Here is a 19,056-nt window from a genome sequence, read left to right on the forward strand (position 1 = left end):
TTAATCTGTCATTTGGAACGGATTCCTCGATTCTTTCAAGTATTTCTTCCTTATCGTGTGCACATTGTAAATTTAACTCTGAAAATTTTTGTACTATCACGCGATCTTTTTCTTCCTGTTCTCTATCCTGTTCCTTTTGTCTAATTTCTGTTGAAATTAAGCTATTATTGTGAGCCTTCAAAATCGGTTGTACTTCTTCTCTAATTTCTTTATTTGATTCGTCTTTCATGTATTTGAAACATGTCCCTGTTCGTGAGCCTAACTAAGTTTCCATTGTTCCTCTATCAGTTTCTAATTCAGATCGTAACTGTGATCCCACTGCTTTCATCTCGGTTTTAGTTGTTCCTATTTCTGTTTCAATTGTTCCTATTTTTGAGCATAACCGTATTGTCATTGCTCTTAATTCAGATCCCAAAGTTCCCATCTCTGTTTTAATTGTTCCCATCTCAGTTTTAATTGTTCCAATCTCTGTTTCTAAACGTGTTGCCACTGTTTTTAATTCAGATCCAAACCATGTTTCCATTTTTAATATAGCACTCATCAACTGCTCCATAGTAACTGATTCGAAACTCCTTTCGCACCTAACATTTCCCGCAAAACCAGTTTCCTTCGTCATAGCTGTAAAGCTATCTGTGTTCGATACTATTTCAGAATCTTCTATCGTTAATCCCGTATTCTGTGAATTTTCTGATTGAGAAAAATTTTGAAATGGTTCCGGACTATTTTCCCGACTTATTACATTGTCTTCCACTTCATTATTCATCGCACTGTTTTCCTCTGTTGGCGAGTTCGCCATGTTAACAATTTCGTCATTCTCACTATTCATCATTTTTGCCTTTTTCATTGATCGCGTAATCATTTACAAAACATAAAAAAATTCTTCACTGTACGAAAATTACACACAATGACTCCTTATCTCCAGCAATACCATTCACATGAAATGTTTCCCTCAAACACGATTAACAAACAATTGACATAATTACGCTAGATTGTCAAACGCGTAAACAAGACAACAAATCAAATTCTGAGAAAAAATACCATTAGAAGAATGACAATTACCAAATCTACACATGCAATACAGACTACAATTACTAACTACAAATTACTACAACAATACTACCATCTACTATTTTTACAATCAGAAGAATCCAAGGGACGATCCGAAGCAGCGGTCGCCACGTGCATGGGGGCTTAATTAAATATTATTGAAAATACTTTTTAATTTTTAATAGCTGTCTGTCCGATTACGCTATTCTCGTAATCGGTTGGCCCTGACTAGAATTATTACGCTATCTGACTGCAACAAACAATGAAAGAAAATTTTCGTAAACACAGTTAATTAATTAAGTCCCCAGCAACTATAAAACCTACAAAACCAATAAGCACAAGAGTAACTGTTCTGTATGTGGGAGTGTGACTCAACGTACACATCTGGCACGGTTCTTCTCCAACAAGACAAGAATTTTTAAATACCAATTATACTGACGTGATAAAAGAAAATTAGAAAAACTATAATTACGCAAGAAAACCAGGATTCACTCTAATACAAGAACACAAGCCAGATGCTTTGTTGACTGAACCTGTAATGACGCATTATTTCAGACACACAAATAATAAAAGAACATTGTGGTTTTTACCTTCATATATATTGACGAAATGCACTCTGATCATTACAATAACATCTGCTATCTCAAATAACTGGATAAAACATGGAACAAACACTCCTTACTACAACATCTCGACAAGCCTTGCCCACTAGCACATCTCAACACGAACTGTCTTCTACGAGCTCTGCCCACGCACTGACTTCTACGAGTTCTTAACAGGCACTGTGACTACTACGAGTTCTGGACAAGCACTGACTTCTACGAGTTCTTAACAGGCACTGTGACTACTACGAGTTCTGGACAAGCACTGACTTCTACGAGTTCTTAACAGGCACTGTGTAGGCGGCTTAATAATACTCTTTGGCGCAATCTCTGGCGCAGTGGCTCAGTGTAGCCACCTTTCAACGTTTGGAGTACAGCACTGTATGATAGTGAAACATGGACTGTGGGAAAATCGGAACTGAAGGGAAACCAAGCATCTGAGATGTGGTGCTACGAAAGGATGTTGAAAATTAGGTGGATTGGTAAGGTAAGGAAGAGATTTTCCGCTGAATCGGCGAGGACAGGAGCATATGGAAAACACTGACAAGAGAAGGGACAGGATGATAGAACATGTGTTAAGACATCAGTGAAGATGTGCATGGTACTAGAGGGACTGTAGAGAGTAAAAACTGTGAAGGAAAACAGAGACTGGAATACATCCAGCAAATAACTGAGGTGAACAGGTTGGCACGGAAGAGGAATTAGTGGCGGGTCGCATCAAACCAATATGAAGATTTTTGAGGTTATAACCTGCCCATGAATGGAATGACGAGCACATGACTAGCAGCTCACCATGTAAAACCCGACAGCGAATACAAACATCACTAACATTCACTGTAATTTTGTTTCTCACATGCCAATCGCGTTAAAAAAACTTGAATATTTTGTGCATTGCCAAATTAGAACTGGGATACAAATTTTCTAGAGCTTTTACCGTTGGTTAAAGAATTTGATCAAAAAGTCTCAAAACTACCTTTATCGAGAGAGAGAAGGCATTGCATCCCGAGAAGACTGTATCAGAATACGTCCCATTGTAAATCATCAGCAATCCTCGCGAAATTTGTCGAAATGATGCTGTGTGCGTGGTTTGCTGCCAAACTGTGCTATGAGAGAGAACTTTTTACGGACTTAAACTAAGTTTGTTTTTCTACAGGAACGTCAAAACAACACACGTAACTGTAAAAATTCCGCGTGTGTAATATGTGCATGATGCCGAGATAATCAGTCCTTCCCTTTTTTTTACGACGAACGTCATTCCAACACGTTTAAATCATCAACAGCAAAATAATATCAGTATCTAATTTTATATGCGAAGTTTTAGTGTTCGTTTTACCGACCCTTCCTATAAAATTTATTGGCAGTCCCAAATTTTCCTCTGCCTTTCCTTTACACGCATTTTATGAAAATATTAATAAATACAATATACTGAGCGTTATTTCGGTTTGTATTTTATGGATTTTATGGAACGGGGGACGTAGAAACGACGGAGAGCCTTCATCCCCGCCGCAGCCCTCAGTGGTTCACAACCCCCCCACAGGCTACTGCAGTCCACTCACCCCACCGCCGCCCCACACCGAACCCAGGGTTATTGTGCTGTTCGGTCCCCAGTTGACACCCTCCAGAAGTTGGACCATGACGGAATACGGGGAGTAGCTCACAATTGCTGATAACGGCTGTGATGTGGGGTCTGAGTGGGGTACTGTCAAGTGGGGGATGCCCCAGGGATCAGTGTTGGGGCCACTCCTGTTTCTTATTTATATAAGTGATATGCCTTGAAGTATTACGGGTAACACTGTAATATTTCTGTTTGCTGACGACACTAGCTTGGTAATAAAGGATGTTGTGTTCAACATTGGCTCGGTGTCAAATAGTGCAGTACATGACCTAAGTTCGTGGCTTGTAAAAAATAAACTAACGCTAAATCACAGTGAGACACAGTTTTTACAGTTTCTAACACAGAATTATAAGCAGCTTTCACTCGGTTAATACTCGGCAGAAATCAAACTTATATTTGGATCGGACTTCGTTAACTCTTGCGCATTTTCAGTAAGCTACCACACGAATTGAAAAATCTTAGCAGTAATCCACGTGGTTTCAAATCGAAACTGAAGAGTTTCCTCATTGGTCACTCCTATTCTGTCTAGAAGTTCTTGAAAAATTAAGCTGATTGTTATTGTACTGCTGATTGCGTGTACTTAAACTTATGTAATGACTTTTTTCGGGTTCATAAACATTGATTTTTATCTCGTATTACTTTTATGTTGTAATTTCATGTACTGACACGTTCCATGACCTTGCAGATTTGCTCCTCAATTTGGTCCTACGGATCTTAACGTGTAAATAAAAAAAATACTATAAATCGCGACAAAATCGGTGATGACTAATAGGCGCGGACCCTTTGTGAGGTAGCATCCAGTGATCAGCCAACGTTCGAAGTCACTGAACCCTCGAGTTACTGCCGTTTCTGTTGTCCTACTGCCAACACAGTACTCCCCGCCTCGTTACGTACTGGCGGATCCGTCTCACGAGACGCATATCGATTAATTCCGCGATACATATGGGTTCCAGAAACCTGCGGCCAGCTGCTGTATAATCACTTTCTGGTCCGTATTTTTCCACAAGCCGTTCACGGATTGCAGCGTTCATATGCAAGCAGCGCCCCGGGTACTGAAGGGCCGCACGTCACCCTCGTTATTTCAATCACCGCCCCCCAGGAGGCAGGCGGGCAGAACCTGTTGCTCACCGCCAGCAGCGCTAATCGCAGAGTCCGCTCACGTGCCAAACTACACCGTCCACAGTTTCGGCTTCCACACTGTCCTCCCTACTCTTCCCGCGTGACAATTTTTTGTCGGTATTTCGTACCACTTGTTTTTTTGAGAAAACCTACAAAAATGAACGGCCGTTTGTTATTCGTGTTATCGTTACGGGCAGCTCCTGCGTTCACGAATCAAAATAACGTGGCGTGGTGTGCTAGACCCCTTCTTTCCTTCCTTCCAATCAGAGATGAGTCGTTAACGTGGTTGATGCGTTTCACACTCCACAAACTATTCTACATAGCCTAGCTTTACACTACCGACGAACGCATTCTTTTACTGCAGGTCACTTATAAACATGTGTCTCAGGTGCACTGAACACTGATACTGTCTGCCAAGCGCTCAGCATATGTTCGATCCCACACCTGAAATGGGTGATGTACAGCTCTAGCCAATTCCGGTTCACTGTTCTTTAACTTCACTAAAACTTAAGTGTCGTGATCACTGTCGAAAGCTGTAGCGTCACTTACCGAGCGAGGTGCGCAGTGGTTAAGGATTTTGGAGGTGAATGGTTCAAATACCTGTACTGTCATCCTGATGTAGGTCTCCCGTGGCATCCCTACATTACTTAAGGAAAATGCTGGGATGGTTTAATTTGAGAAATACAGACCCACTTTCCTCCTTCAAGCCTGATGTTTCGCTCCGTGACTAACGACCTAGACGTCGACGGATCGCTTAACTCCGTCCTACCTTCTGAGAGTGTAATTTGTATTGCAGAGGTAAACAGCTGTAGTTACACGGAATAAGTTCAGAATATTTTTCTTTTAATAATTGAAGACCTGGGTAAAAAGGCTCTAAGTTCCAAATTATGAATTTAAGGAAAATGAGTTAAGTTACCTGACAATTAATGGTCTTAACTGCACTATCACTGTCTTTTATTTGAAAGTTAAGCATAGTATGGATCTAGTTTCTAAGGGAAATTACAAATCTTGTGTTGTAACACTACGAAAAATTTACAAAAGGTGGAAATTTAATAAAAATTCAGGTACTGCTTTGTTTCAATCAAGTCGTTACTGCTTTTCTTCACAGATGTGGCTTGTAATGTCCAGGATGGGTAGTTGCATTTCATTGACGTCCTCAGCTCGTACATAAAAAAAGCACTCCGTCTTCAGGCCACGAGTGGCCAGCCGGGACCATCCGACCGCCGTGTCATCCTCAGTTGAGGATGCGGATAGGAGGGGCGTGGGGTCAGCACACCGCTCTCCCAGTCGTTATGATGGTATTCTTGACCGAAGCCGCTACTATTCGGTCGAGTAGCTCCTCAATTGGCATCACGAGGCTGAGTGCACCCCGAAAAATGGCGACAGCGCATGGCGGCCTGGATGGTCACCCATCCAAGTGCCGACCACGCCCGACAGCGCTTAACTTTGGTGATCTCATGGGAACCGTTGTAGCCACTGCGGCAAGGCCGTTGCCCCTGCTCGTACATCTTTTCTCAAAGTATGGATACCTTCCCAGGTATCATCACTACATGAGGCTTACGTTTGTCCATCCATAGTCACTTACTTTGAATATCTTTGGACTTACTGTGTTTATATTATAATCTACTACATTCATGAAATCATAACTTAGATGTATTCGCGTTACTGCTGGTAACCAACTTTATTTCTCTTGATTCCTGTATCACACCCCGTACTTCTTTTTGACCAATACGTCTAATAATTCAAGAATGAACATTCTATCCCGGTATGGTGTAGGTCAACGATCAGTAGTGAGATTTACCTCCTGTGCTGGACGAGCTTTTGCAGGAATACGTTCATTATTTGAACTTAGGTAGTCATTCTCTTCATGTTTTCGCTTTTATCCTCACTTCAGCCACAGAACCTTCTCCTTTAATTTGTAGTTTCTTTCCACTCAAATTCTTACAAACATCTGCAACCTCCACCATTTACCTAACACTGACAAGTAAAGGCGGAACATGGAGACTTCCATATGTTAACAACAGTGGCTGTTAAACCGCATAGCATCTGTTGATTGAACTAGTATTACATTTTCATTCGTGGCAGTTTGATCCTTTTATATGTCGTTGTGCTTCTCATGTATATCCCATTTCATATAAATACTCTAAAATTGCTTATTACGGCAATTACAGCCTTTTTTATTTCAAGTCTTCAATTATGGCCAAGTACGTTATCTAACCTAACTCCACATTTAGGTGATTTCTTAGTAGTACAACATGTTATAGGATAGTCACAAGCAGCATTTCACACAACTTCAAAAATGGCTCTGAGCACTATGGGACTTAACTGCTGAGGTCATTAGTCCCCCAGAACTTCGAACTACTTAAACCTAACTACCCTAAGGACATCACACACATCCATGCGCAAGGCAGGATTCGAACCTGCGACCGTAGCGGTCGCGCGGTTCCAGACTGTAGCGCCTACAACCTCTCGGCCACTCCGGCCGGCCTTCACACAACTGTCGACATGAGTAATCCGTGTGTTTCTGCTGACACGGTAGGGTATTCTGTGGATAAACTCCACGTCTGTCGTTCAGTCACCCCACTCGCATTCGTTCTTTGTGAAACAATCAGCACAACAATAGACCGTGAGGCTGTTTGGATCTGGGTGGGCACCATAGCCTGAACAAATTCAAAGGACCAAATAAATTTTATCAGGTCGCTGGGTTAAAATAAGTAGGTGGATAGTGTTGTACTTAGAGCACAGCGTAGCTAGTAAGTAACACATGATGTTTTCTGGTCGATGTTTTGGTCTATTGACTGATTTTGCAAACACAGGAGGTAATGCGCACTAGAGACCGCCGGAATTAGCTTACGGCATTTTCTGCTTCCTTGTTGTTCTAAAACATGAGCTTTTGTTTTCTGCAACGTTGTAAATATTAAGATAACTACACACTTAAGCACTGGATAATACGTTAAAGGTATTTGGAGGATATAGTTAATATTTTAGTTAGAGAATTTTATCTGAGTATAGCACTATGTGATTTTAGGTGTTCCAGGCGTAGGATAATTTTGAACAGTTCTCATGTAATCAGCCACGTGGCATCGTCTTAAAGGCGTCTTCTAGACTCAATACCCGAGAACTATTCAAGAATATTTAAAAATTCTTTGTATTTTTAAAACTAGTTATACAGGGTGAGTCACTAACTATTGCCAGCTAGAATAACTCCGAAAGTATGATAGTAGCTGAAAAGTTTGTGGGACAAATGTTGTTTGGGACAACGGTGGGCATAATATGACGGTTTTTTTTTGCTAAGTGGGGTCGCGCCAGAAATATGAAGGTGCTGTAGTTTGATACTTATTTTCTGGTAGCGGCTGTTGAGACGTTATAATGAATTCTACTCTGTAAATGATGAAAGTCTATGTGAATGCAGCTTGCCGCTAACTTGGTGTAATGTTTTGTCTGTACAGAAGTGTATCTGTCGCCTTTATCGCTCTTTCACCCTCACGCATAAATCGGTACAATAAAGTTAGGGCTTCGTGTTTTCTTATTAGGCTGATCCGTGAAAAGACAGACAAACAATTATGCTAATGGAGGATTCTGAGCAATTTCTCGAATTTCATTCGCTCTCTCTCTCTCTCTCTCTCTCTCTCTCTCTCTCTCTTTCCTTTATCTATATACAGTTTAACTATATTATTTACGTGAAATCAGCCTAGTAGAATCTCTGGTGGAGCCCTTCGTCTTAATGTTCAGCGGCTGGCTTGCTGGAAAAGATCTTTACATTTGTTATTATTATTAAGCGCTGCATTCAGTTGGGAAAATCGATCGTTTGAACAATTCGTTCAGTTTACGACAGATCTAAAATTTCAGATGCGGACGAAGCCTTTTTGGACGATTTATAAAAACTCAGAGATTGCAGGCTCTCTTCGTCACAGCTGAAATTTCCCAATTAATTACAGGGCCCAGACACTCATCAGTGATTCAGACAGAGAACTCATTCGTCATTCACTCTAGAATAAAATGGTCACAAACCTTATTTCTGAGGAAAATTGTATATTGAATCCATTTCCGTACATGTTCCGTTTTGTGTTGGTTCCAAGTCTCATGTAATTTTCTTTTACAGGTTTTTTTTTCTTTTTATCTATCACGCTATCGGCACAAACTTTCCTAGCTCGCTTTAGCGCGAAGAAGAGTAAATAAATCTCCTTTAGCAATCCGACAATCTTCCAACCGATACTTCCGAAGCTGTTCCTCTCTCTCTCTATAATAACCAAGGAGCATACATATCTGTACCTCTGTTGTTCCAAAGAATAAACGTACTAGAAAAATACCTTGGCGTCGACGAGCTGTCGGCGCATATATTACTAGAAAATCTGATCAGATACTTTTCAAACGTAAATACATGTGGATGATTTGGTTGACCATTATTAATTATTGCGTGGTAGAGGGTAATTTTCCGTGGGGAGATTACAATGCCTCTCGCAGCGAGCGAAGTTTGTGAGCTCAATTTTGATTCACCGAACACACTTCGCGAGCTTTCTATTAGCGTGGATAACCCGGAAGTGATGATTGTCAGTCCTCCTACTGAAAAAGAATATTATATTTGAGACAGACGAAGAAAAGAAATGTTGAAGACAGAAGAAATGAAGAGACCGGTACCGCGGCTGTATTGCTTTTACGTGCATCTAGGTGTTATATTTGCTGTGCACAACCAAGGAAGATGATCTTTCATGAACTGATGTCAGGGTCTACCCATTCGGGAACTTTCTTAAGCAGGGAAACCTTGGAAAACCTCTTAAGCCTAGACCCCCAGCCTACGGTACATAGAAGATAGGAAAGCCTGTAGAAGAAAAAAAATATATAATTTTGAAATAGATCTCTAAAGGAAAGACCGGGATCAATTTGTATTACGATTTGGAGAAGAGTAGTTTGTGCCTCTAGCAAAAAAAAAAAACGTTTTACAATAAATAACGTGAATTCTCGTTTTACAATCTTGCTCCTGGTACAATGTCTTGCGGTGCTAAACTCCCCCGGGTCTTGCATGTCCCCGACGTCGACATTTGTAGTCGGTCTTCTACGCGGCCCTCTCTGTAGTTGATCTTCTACGCGGCCCACAATGGGAAGAGTAGAAGGAACAGGGATACTCGAATTCACATGCAACATTCATTCCAAAAGAATTAGCAATGACCAAAAGGAAAACTCTTCCTGTAAGAGAACTGATTAGGTTGCACCGTCCAAGATTCTCCTTTTTGAAAGCAAAATCCTTATGGCTTCATGGATCCTTTTTGTTACGACGTACTTCAAGGAATTCAACCATTACTAATGATGTTGCCAAAAGCATCATCCGATTTACTCCATTTTGAATACTCCTTTTGACTTTGCCTCCCCACTTGTGCTTATAAGTCCAAAAGTTCTAACACATTTTCTATCACTGATTTGTTCTTCGTAATTTAAAGGATTCATGTAACTTACTATAGATTTTGGATTCAAATCATCGAATAATGGAAAGTGTAGTTCATTTTATACCAAGACATCATCTATATTTCCTTGATAAGTCATATAATTTAGCTATACTCAAAACTTTTTATTCTAAATACATATATTTCTTCGCTTGAGTGCTGAAATGTAAAAGTTATTAGCATTGAGGAATGCGGATTCGCTTCTTTCAATTACTCTCTGATTCATACGGTGTTCATCCATGCTCATATATGGAAATGGATTTTTCACACAAAATTCCCAAACGAACACGAACCATTAAATTACTACTGAATCTATGAATATTTTTTCTTTAATCATTCATTAATAAATTAAAAACTCTTAACTTCTAATTATAACACCTATTCCTTTTAGAGTTCAACATGAATCAGTTTATCCTCGCGTTTGTTGCGAGTCTCTTACAAAGCATATCTGTATCGTCTATATCGATTTTAACTCTCGCGCCAACGTCAACTGTTTCGCGCGGGAAATTATCTTTGCGGCGTTAACCGTCACTAACAATTCACTGCCACAACACATTCCTTCACACGTTTACACATCTAAGCGTTCACATGAGATTATATATGAATATTCACTCGGAACCTCTTTTGATTATTCGGCGTCATTTGCGGGAAACATTTCATTCTTCTTGAAGGTCAGTTAGATCCTTAATCATTCTTGATGACATTAGCAATGCTAAAGTTCTATATTCACCCCAACACAGGTGAAGCTTATCTCCACTATCTTCTTTACAACACTCGATAATAATAGTTAGTCACTATTTCTATACTCTATGTCACTGATTAACTATTTCAATTTAAAGGTTTCCATCACTACACATATGCTGAAAGAAGGAATCATTAAAGCAGGACAGCAAAATATAGGATATGTAAAAGGGAAAAGGTCAAAAAAAACCATGGGTCACACAAGAAATGATTTCCAAGATGGAGGAGAGAAGAAAATTGTAAGACAAGAACACTGAAGATGCAAGAAAGATATACCGAAGGTTAAATAACGAACTGCGAAGAGAAACAGAGCAGGCTAGGAAAAAATGGCTAAAAGAGGAATGTGATGAAATTGAAGAACTGGACAGGAAAGGAAGATACGACTTACTATACAACAGAGTAAAGACTATGACATGGGAACAAAACAGAGCAGGAAGTGCTACTATGGAAATTTTGAGTAAAGACGAAGAGGTAGTGTATAAAGAACGTGACGATGTCCTCCAGAGATGGGAAGAATATATAAAAGAGCTATATGACACAAATAGCAAACCAGAAACTCTGGAACTTGAATCACACAACAGTGTAAGTGATGAAGAGAAAGGACCGACCATCATAATGGAAGAAGTAAAGTCTGCTATTGCTGCAATGAAAAATGGCAAAGCAGTAGGTACAGATACAATACCGGGAGAAATACTAAAATGCTTGAACCACAATGGAATAAGAGAAATATTGAGGTTATGTAATAAAATATATGACAGTGGTGAATGGCCTGAGGACTTTTTGACAACAGTAATGATTCCATTGCCGAAAAAACAAGGGACCAAGAAATGCAGCGAGCACAGGACAATCAGCCTCATTTCACATGCAGCCAAAGTGATGTTAAGAATAATTAATAAAAGACTTGAAAAAGTAATAGAGGAGAATCTCGGCGAGGAGCAGTTTGGCTTTAGACGGAATACGGGCACCAGAGATGCAATAGGGCTCCTACGAATCTTAGGAGAAAGGTTTATTGAAAAAGGAAGAGACCTATATATGTGCTTCATCGATTTAGAAAAGGCATTTGACAATGTGGTTTGGGACAAGCTGGCGACTATTATGAGGGAAAAGAGAGTGGACTGGAAAACCAGAAGACTTATAAACTCATTGTACCTTAATCAAAAAGTTTCAGTTAAAGTGAGAGGAGAAAGTACGAACTGGATCAGACTAGGGAAGGAGTAAGACAAGGATGCTGTTTATCACCTACTCTTTTCAACCTGTACTTGGAAAATATGATTGACCAATGCTCATTAGATGACAAAGGAGTAGAAATTGGAGGAAGAAGAGTAGGGTGCTTGAGATTTGCTGATGACATGGTCCTTCTAGCCACAGGGGAAAAAGAATTACAGGATTTGGTGGACACCATTGCAACTAACGGAAAAAAATATGGAATGAAAATTAACACAAATAAAACAAAAGTATTGGCAATAGGAGGAAATAAGGAACTAAAAATTGTGCTGAATGGAGAAAAACTAGAACAGGTGCAAAATTTTAAGTATCTTGGAAGCAGGATAGACACCGACTGGAAGTGCACCACAGAAATTAAAACAAGGATATCAATGGCAAAAGAGGCGTTTTATAAGAAAAGGAGAATCTTCTGCAGCGGTATGGACAGAGAACTCAGAAAGAGACTCATAAAATGTCTTGTATGGAGTGTTCTTCTATATGGCGCTGAAACATGGACTATGAGGAAAAGAGACAGAGAAAGGCTGGAGGCTTTTGAGATCTGGACATGGCGGAAGATGGAAGGAATAAGTTGGATGGACAGAGTAAAAAATGAAGAGGTACTGAGAAGAGTGGGAGAGAAAAGGCAGTTACTAGATGTAATAAAGAGAAGAAAAAGAAATTGGATTGGGCATATATTAAGAAAGAATGACGGACTGATAAAAACAGTTTTAGAAGGTTATGTAGAAGGGAAAAGAAAGCGAGGAAGGAAGAGATTCCAGATACTGGATGACATGATGGACGGTACAACATACAGCAGCCTTAAGAAGGAAGCAATGGATCGCAGAAAATGGAGAGGCAAAGGACCTGCTAATATAGCAGATAACTGATGATGATGATGATCACTACACACACAATTTATTGTTATGTTTTTTACGAGCGTTCATTTCTGTCACTCGGAACACCATTCCTCCCTATCTTCTAATCTTCATTATACTTTTTTAAGTCGTTACGATAAAATAACCCTTTTATTTTGTTCGATCCCGGGTATGCTAACAGATAAGCCCCCGGATTCGGAATTTGTAGGATAATGTATGGTCCAGTATATAGTAACTCCCATTTCTTTATACTTTTCTTTATTACGGATGATTTGGTATCTCGTTTAACTAATACCTTCTCTCCGACATGGTATGTCTGTACCCTTTTGATTAATTTGTCATATCGTTGTTTTCTTTGATCAGCCTTTTTCGTCATATTTATGATAGCTTGTCTTATTTTTTCTTCCCAAGGCATCTCAGTTTCCTGAGTTTTGGGGATATGGTTAGTCCAGAAGTTTTCCTCTTTTGCTCCGAACATCAATTCACAAGGTGTATATCCAGTTGAGGAGTGGGGCATGTTATTGTATACCTGCTCAAACTCTTCCACATAATTTGCCCACGCAGTTTGCTTATTATGGCAATACGTCCTCATAAATCGATTGAATTCTCTAAAAATCCTCTCAACCAAATTGCCTTGTGGGTGGTAAAATGATGTTAGTATATGTTTCACACCGACTTGAGACAAAGTCTGCTTCCATCGGAGTCCCATGAATATTTTAGCATTGTCTGTTATGATCGCCTTAGGTGTACCAACATGTGGAAGATAATCCCTTATCAATCTTAATACAATTACTTTGGCTGTAGCCGTCTTTATCGGGTATAGCTTTACGTATTTCGTACACACATCGAGAAATGCCAACACATATTTAACACCACCTCTTGAAGTAGGTAACGGTCCACACAGATCGCATGAAATTAATTCTTTTGGTTCTTGTACTAATATTGAGCATAATGGGTGCTTAGTCCCTTTCGAATTCGGCTTTGTTTTTTGACATATTATGCATCTCTTTAAGACCTCATGCACTCTGCGCTTTATGTTGGGAAAATAACAGTACCCACTTATTCTGTCTGCACATTTTGTCGCACCGAAATGTCCCCAGGCTAAATGACTGAACCATACAAGTTTCTCTATTTGTGCCTCAGGTATACAAACACACCAACGGACATTGTTTGGCCTTCCACAGCGGAAAAATAATACGCCATTTACCAGCTTGTAATATTTTGCCATCTGATCCGAAGGTTGCTGTTGTAACCTTTGAATGACACTTCCCCATTGAGCATCTTTTTTCTGTAACTGGGCCATATGCACACACAAATTGACGTAGTACGTCTTAAATGGATTTTCCTGTAGCAGCAATACAGGTAATTCTGAGGAATTATTTACTTCAATCTCTTTTGTTAAACCCTGCGGTGACCTTGATAGAGCGTCAGCAATAATGTTTTGCTGCCCTGAGACATGTACGATCTTAAACTGGTATTGTTGCAGAGCGAGAGTCCATCTAGCCAGTCTGGGGTGTAACAGTTTACACGTTTGTAAAAACGTTAATGATTGGTGATCGCAATATACGATAGTCTTCGACCCATATAAATAATAATGAAATTTTCTAAATCCCCAGACGACCGCAAGAGCCTCTAATTCTGTCGTCGTGTACGTTCGTTCACAGTTGGACAAAACACGACTAGCAAACGCAATAGGACAAAAGGTAAGCTGTCCATTTATCTTGCGTACTTGGAAAAGGCACGCTCCAAGACCCACATTTGACGAATCTGTTGACAAGTAGAATTCCTCTTGCATGTCCGGATGGTACAAAAGCAGTGCATTTACTAATTGCTTCTTTATCTCTTCAAATGCTTCTTGACACTCTAATGTCCAGAGCCAGGGCACATCCTTCTTCAGCAAACTATTCAGAGCTTTCAGAGCTGCTGCATTCATGGCCTGATTCGTTATAAATCTTCTAAAAAATGAGGCAAGACCCATAAACCCTTTTAATTGCCTCCTATTTCTCGGTGTTGGAAACTTACTAATCGCAATTAGCTTCTCCTTGGTCGGTAAAATTCCCTTTGCGTCAACTATATGCCCCAGGAACTTGATTTTGTTTAGTGCAAAATGGGATTTCTGTAGGTTAGCAGTTATTCCCATGGTTTTGAACACGTCCAACACCCGACTCAGTAAGGTAATACGCTCCTCCCAGGTCTTCGATGCAATAAGCATATCATCAACAAATACTGTTATCCTGCTTCTTAGTTCTGGGCCTAGAGCATAATCTAGAGCTGCTATAAAGATTCCAGCACTAATGTTGAGTCCAAAAGGAACTACAGTAAATTGGTAACTTCTTCCGGCATAAATGAAAGCTGTATATTTCCTTGATAACTCATCCAGCTTGACCTGCCAATACGAACTTCGCAAATCGATGCTCGTCAAATATTGGACATCCTGGAACCGTTGCATCAGTTCGTCTATGTTTTCCGGATGTGTTCTCACTGGAATTATGATTTTATTTATTTCCCTGGCGTCGAGTACCAGTCCCACAGTTCCATTTGCTTTTGGCACGACCAACAATGGGGAGCAGTATGGGCTTGTAGAGGGTTCGATCAAACCCCATTTCAACATGCGATCTATTTCTTTTTGAACTTGAGCCTTTAACCTCCAGGGAACAGGATAGAAAGTTCTACAATACGTTTCGTGTGGCTTAACGTAGAGATGGCATATGTATCCCTTAACAACTCCTGGCCTTTCGTCAAACACGTTTTCATACGCTAATAATAATTCTTTGAGCTGCTTCTTCTGCTCTTCAGTAATACAGTCGGATTCATTTAACTTCTCATACGCTAATTGACCGAAATCTCCTTTGACTTGGAACTCATTATTTACGTGCTGTTTAGACTTTTGTGCAGTCCTGATTACTTGCACACTGATCCCACTATTATATTTTCTGGTAAGGCTTTCCCTTTTCAACAAGTCCAGCTCAATTTCTTGTTTATTTACATTTAACCAAATTTTTCCTGTTTTAAATTCTATTCTGCAGCCGTATTGACGTAGGCTGTCGACTCCGATAATGCAGTCTACCACCAAATTTTTCACAACAAGGAATGTGCTTAATATTGCTACATTTCCGACTTCTACACTAAGTAGTGACTGCACTTTTACATTAGCCGATCTAGCCCCAACGGCGCCTATTATTCTACAATTCTGAACTGGAAAAATTGGTACTCGTCTTATATTTCTGATCTTGTTGAATAGAGCCTCCGAAATAACATTCGTGGTTGCAGCTGTGTCCAAAACCGCCACTATAGGTTCAGTCTCCAATATGACTTGCACTTCGGCTACTGCCACCTGTTCCTTATCCTCATCTTGGAGTTCTAAGTCCTCGGTCAATTCATCTGCCAGTAATCGTCCATCATTATACGTTAGCATGGGTACACATATCCTGTTGCCCCTCAACCAATTGTTGACCGCTCCTCCGGGGCACGAGTGGGTCCTTACAAGTTTGTTGGATTTTGATTCGTCTGGTGGTTGACATCGTCCGTCACTTCGGTAATTACCGGTTGATTCGTAGATGTCCGTCCCCACTGATGTTGGTTATTTGAGTTTATTCCCCCCGGTTGATTCCACTTTCTATTACCGTTGTTGTTCCAGGCTTGCGGTCTGAAATTCCTTTCGTTTCCCCATACGGGATTGTATCTTTTCCCATTCCTGTTGTTCCTTGGATAGCCCCTCGCAAGACTATTGCCGGTATTATTATTGAGATTTTGAGGGGTTTCTCCACTATTTATCGATCCCTGTGCGTTCCCTTGCCTACCATTTGGCGGAGGTTCTATCTCCCTATATTGGAATCTGTTGTTACGGGCTTTCTGGTTGTTCTCTTCTATAATGTCTATATGATCTAACGTCGTGAGGAACGACTCCAGGTCTTTATCGTCGCCGTAAATTAATTGATTCCGGATGTTAGTTGGTAATCTTGCCTTAAGTATGTTTATTATGTCTGGCAAAGGCATAGGTCTGTCCCAATATCTAGTTTTATTTATATATTTTTCAAAATACTTCCTAAGGCTTCCTTTTGAAAAAGAGAAAGGCTCTGGGTAGAGCACCTCCTGCCTTAGGCGTTCCTGTACCCCTTCTGACCAGAATTTTGCTAAAAACGCTTTCTCAAAATCGTCATAGGTCGAACAAACAGAAGTCATGTCGGAGGCCCAGATCGCCCCCGAACCTTGTATATACCCCGTAACGAAACTGATCTTCTGCCACTCCGACCAATTTCTGGGTAGCACTCCTCTAAAACTCCGGATAAAAACAATCGGATGGACCCCCCTTTTGTCAGTGTTAAAAATCTGGAATTGCCGATGCTTTATCATTTTTTCTTCGGCATGGCAAAGGATTTCGTAATCTCCGTCAGATAAAACTTCACGCGAACAACTAGCTCGTGGCAATTTAATATTCGAGTTACTCACACAAGTCGGTATAGTGTGCGAATGTGCAGTAACTGGCTCTATAGTCGCTGCCGACTTCTGCTGCTGGCTGTATTCATTTGTTCTGAGCCTTGTTGAGAAACGCGTATCGACTCTTCTATCGTTTGTTTCCAATGCTCGAAATCAGCCCCTAACTGCTGTCGCACTTGCTCAAGTCCTTTCGCAAACAAATTCTCTTCCTGTTTGCCACATAGACTCTGGAATGCTGCTTTAACATTTTGCTCAACGTTTTCACACATTAGACTTTTGTTTTCTAATGTGATTTCGGATAATTTACCCGTCAATACATTAATCTGGTGATCTACAACGTCTTGACGTTCTGTCAGATGTTCCACACTTTCCTTTAGGTTCGTCTGCGTACGTGCCAATTCAGGAAGTTGCGCAATTGCACATGACATGGCATCTTGCTTTTGTACTAATTGCGGAACCATTTCCACCTGTTCCCGTACGGTATCTATCTTAATAGCCACATACTCCTTCATTTCTACACGTACGCGTTGAGTAGATTCCTCACATTGAGCTTTAACCAATTCTAATTGTGCAGTTAATTTTCGTTCCGTCTCTTCGGCCTGATCTTTAAGTTCCTTTGTCTTCGCCTCTATCCGCTTCTCTAATTCGGAAAAACTGTCGTGTAACTGCTGCTTAATCTCAGCTTTCAGATTTTCCTGCCCCTCCGTAACTGAGGCTAATTTCGCGTTCAAATCATTTTGGCCCTCAGTAACTGAGGCTAACTTCGAATTAATATCAATTTTCAGATTTTCTTGCCCTTCAGTAACTGAGGCTAGTTTCGCGTTAATGTCGGTTTTCAAATTTTCCTGCCCTTCAGTAACTGAGGCTAATTTCGCGTTAATGTCGATTTTCATATTATTCATGCTCTCGGTTATCATCTGCATCTGTCTCATGATAATTACTAATGGATCTAATCCATGTGGCATACCTGCTGTTACATCTCCAGCCGTGTCTACCGGGCATTCTATTGCGCTATCTGTAGCGATCGGTTCTACAACACTTCTTACTCCATCATTATCATCAGTGCTAACAGCTGAAGGATGTTGCGTGTTGCTCTGCTCTGTTTGACTCATCTTAAACATTGCCCTAGTTAAAACCATATAAATGTCCTACAGTCAATATGTATGTATCTCTCCCTTCACACAAGAATACTTCTATGTTTACTTCTTTATGGTACTTATACAGGCAAATGCAACTAGGGCAGGTCAATCTAACTACATCTGGCATGAACACAATTAGTAAATGTTCAACTCTACGTCTACTTCCTCGATACTAGCAAGCTTTAATAAACAATTACAGATCTGGCCGTTTATCTGCGCCCAGTGTGCTGCTTTTATTTGTAGATGCACTTTATATGACTGCGAGTATTTCTTCTCTTTTCCAAGTTAAGTTGTCTCGTCGTAGTTCACATGAAACAGAGAACAAAATTATTTTAACAACGTCCAAAAACGTGTCCTGTCACGGATTGGCCATTATAATGAATTCAACTCTGTAAATGATGAAAGTCTATGTGAATGCAGCTTGCCGCTAACTTGGTGTAATGTTTTGTCTGTACAGAAGCGTATCTGTCGCCTTTATCGCTCTTTCACCCTTACGCATAAATCGGTACAATAAAGTTAGGGCTTCGTGTTTTCTTATTAGGCTGATCCGTGAAAAGACAGACAAACAATTATGCTAATGGAGGATTCTGAGTAATTTCTCGAATTTCATTCGCTCTCTCTCTCTCTCTCTCTCTCTCTCTCTCTCTTTCCTTTATCTATATACAGTTTAACTATATTATTTACGTGAAATCAGCCTAGTAGAATCTCTGGTGGAGCCCTTCGTCTTAATGTTCAGCGGCTGGCTTGCTGGAAAAGATCTTTACATTTGTTATTATTATTAAGCGCTGCATTCAGTTGGGAAAATCGATCGTTTGAACAATTCGTTCAGTTTACGACAGA

This window comes from Schistocerca americana, chromosome 8 (genome assembly GCF_021461395.2).
Source record: "Schistocerca americana isolate TAMUIC-IGC-003095 chromosome 8, iqSchAmer2.1, whole genome shotgun sequence".
NCBI classification, from domain to species: Eukaryota; Metazoa; Arthropoda; class Insecta; order Orthoptera; family Acrididae; genus Schistocerca; species Schistocerca americana.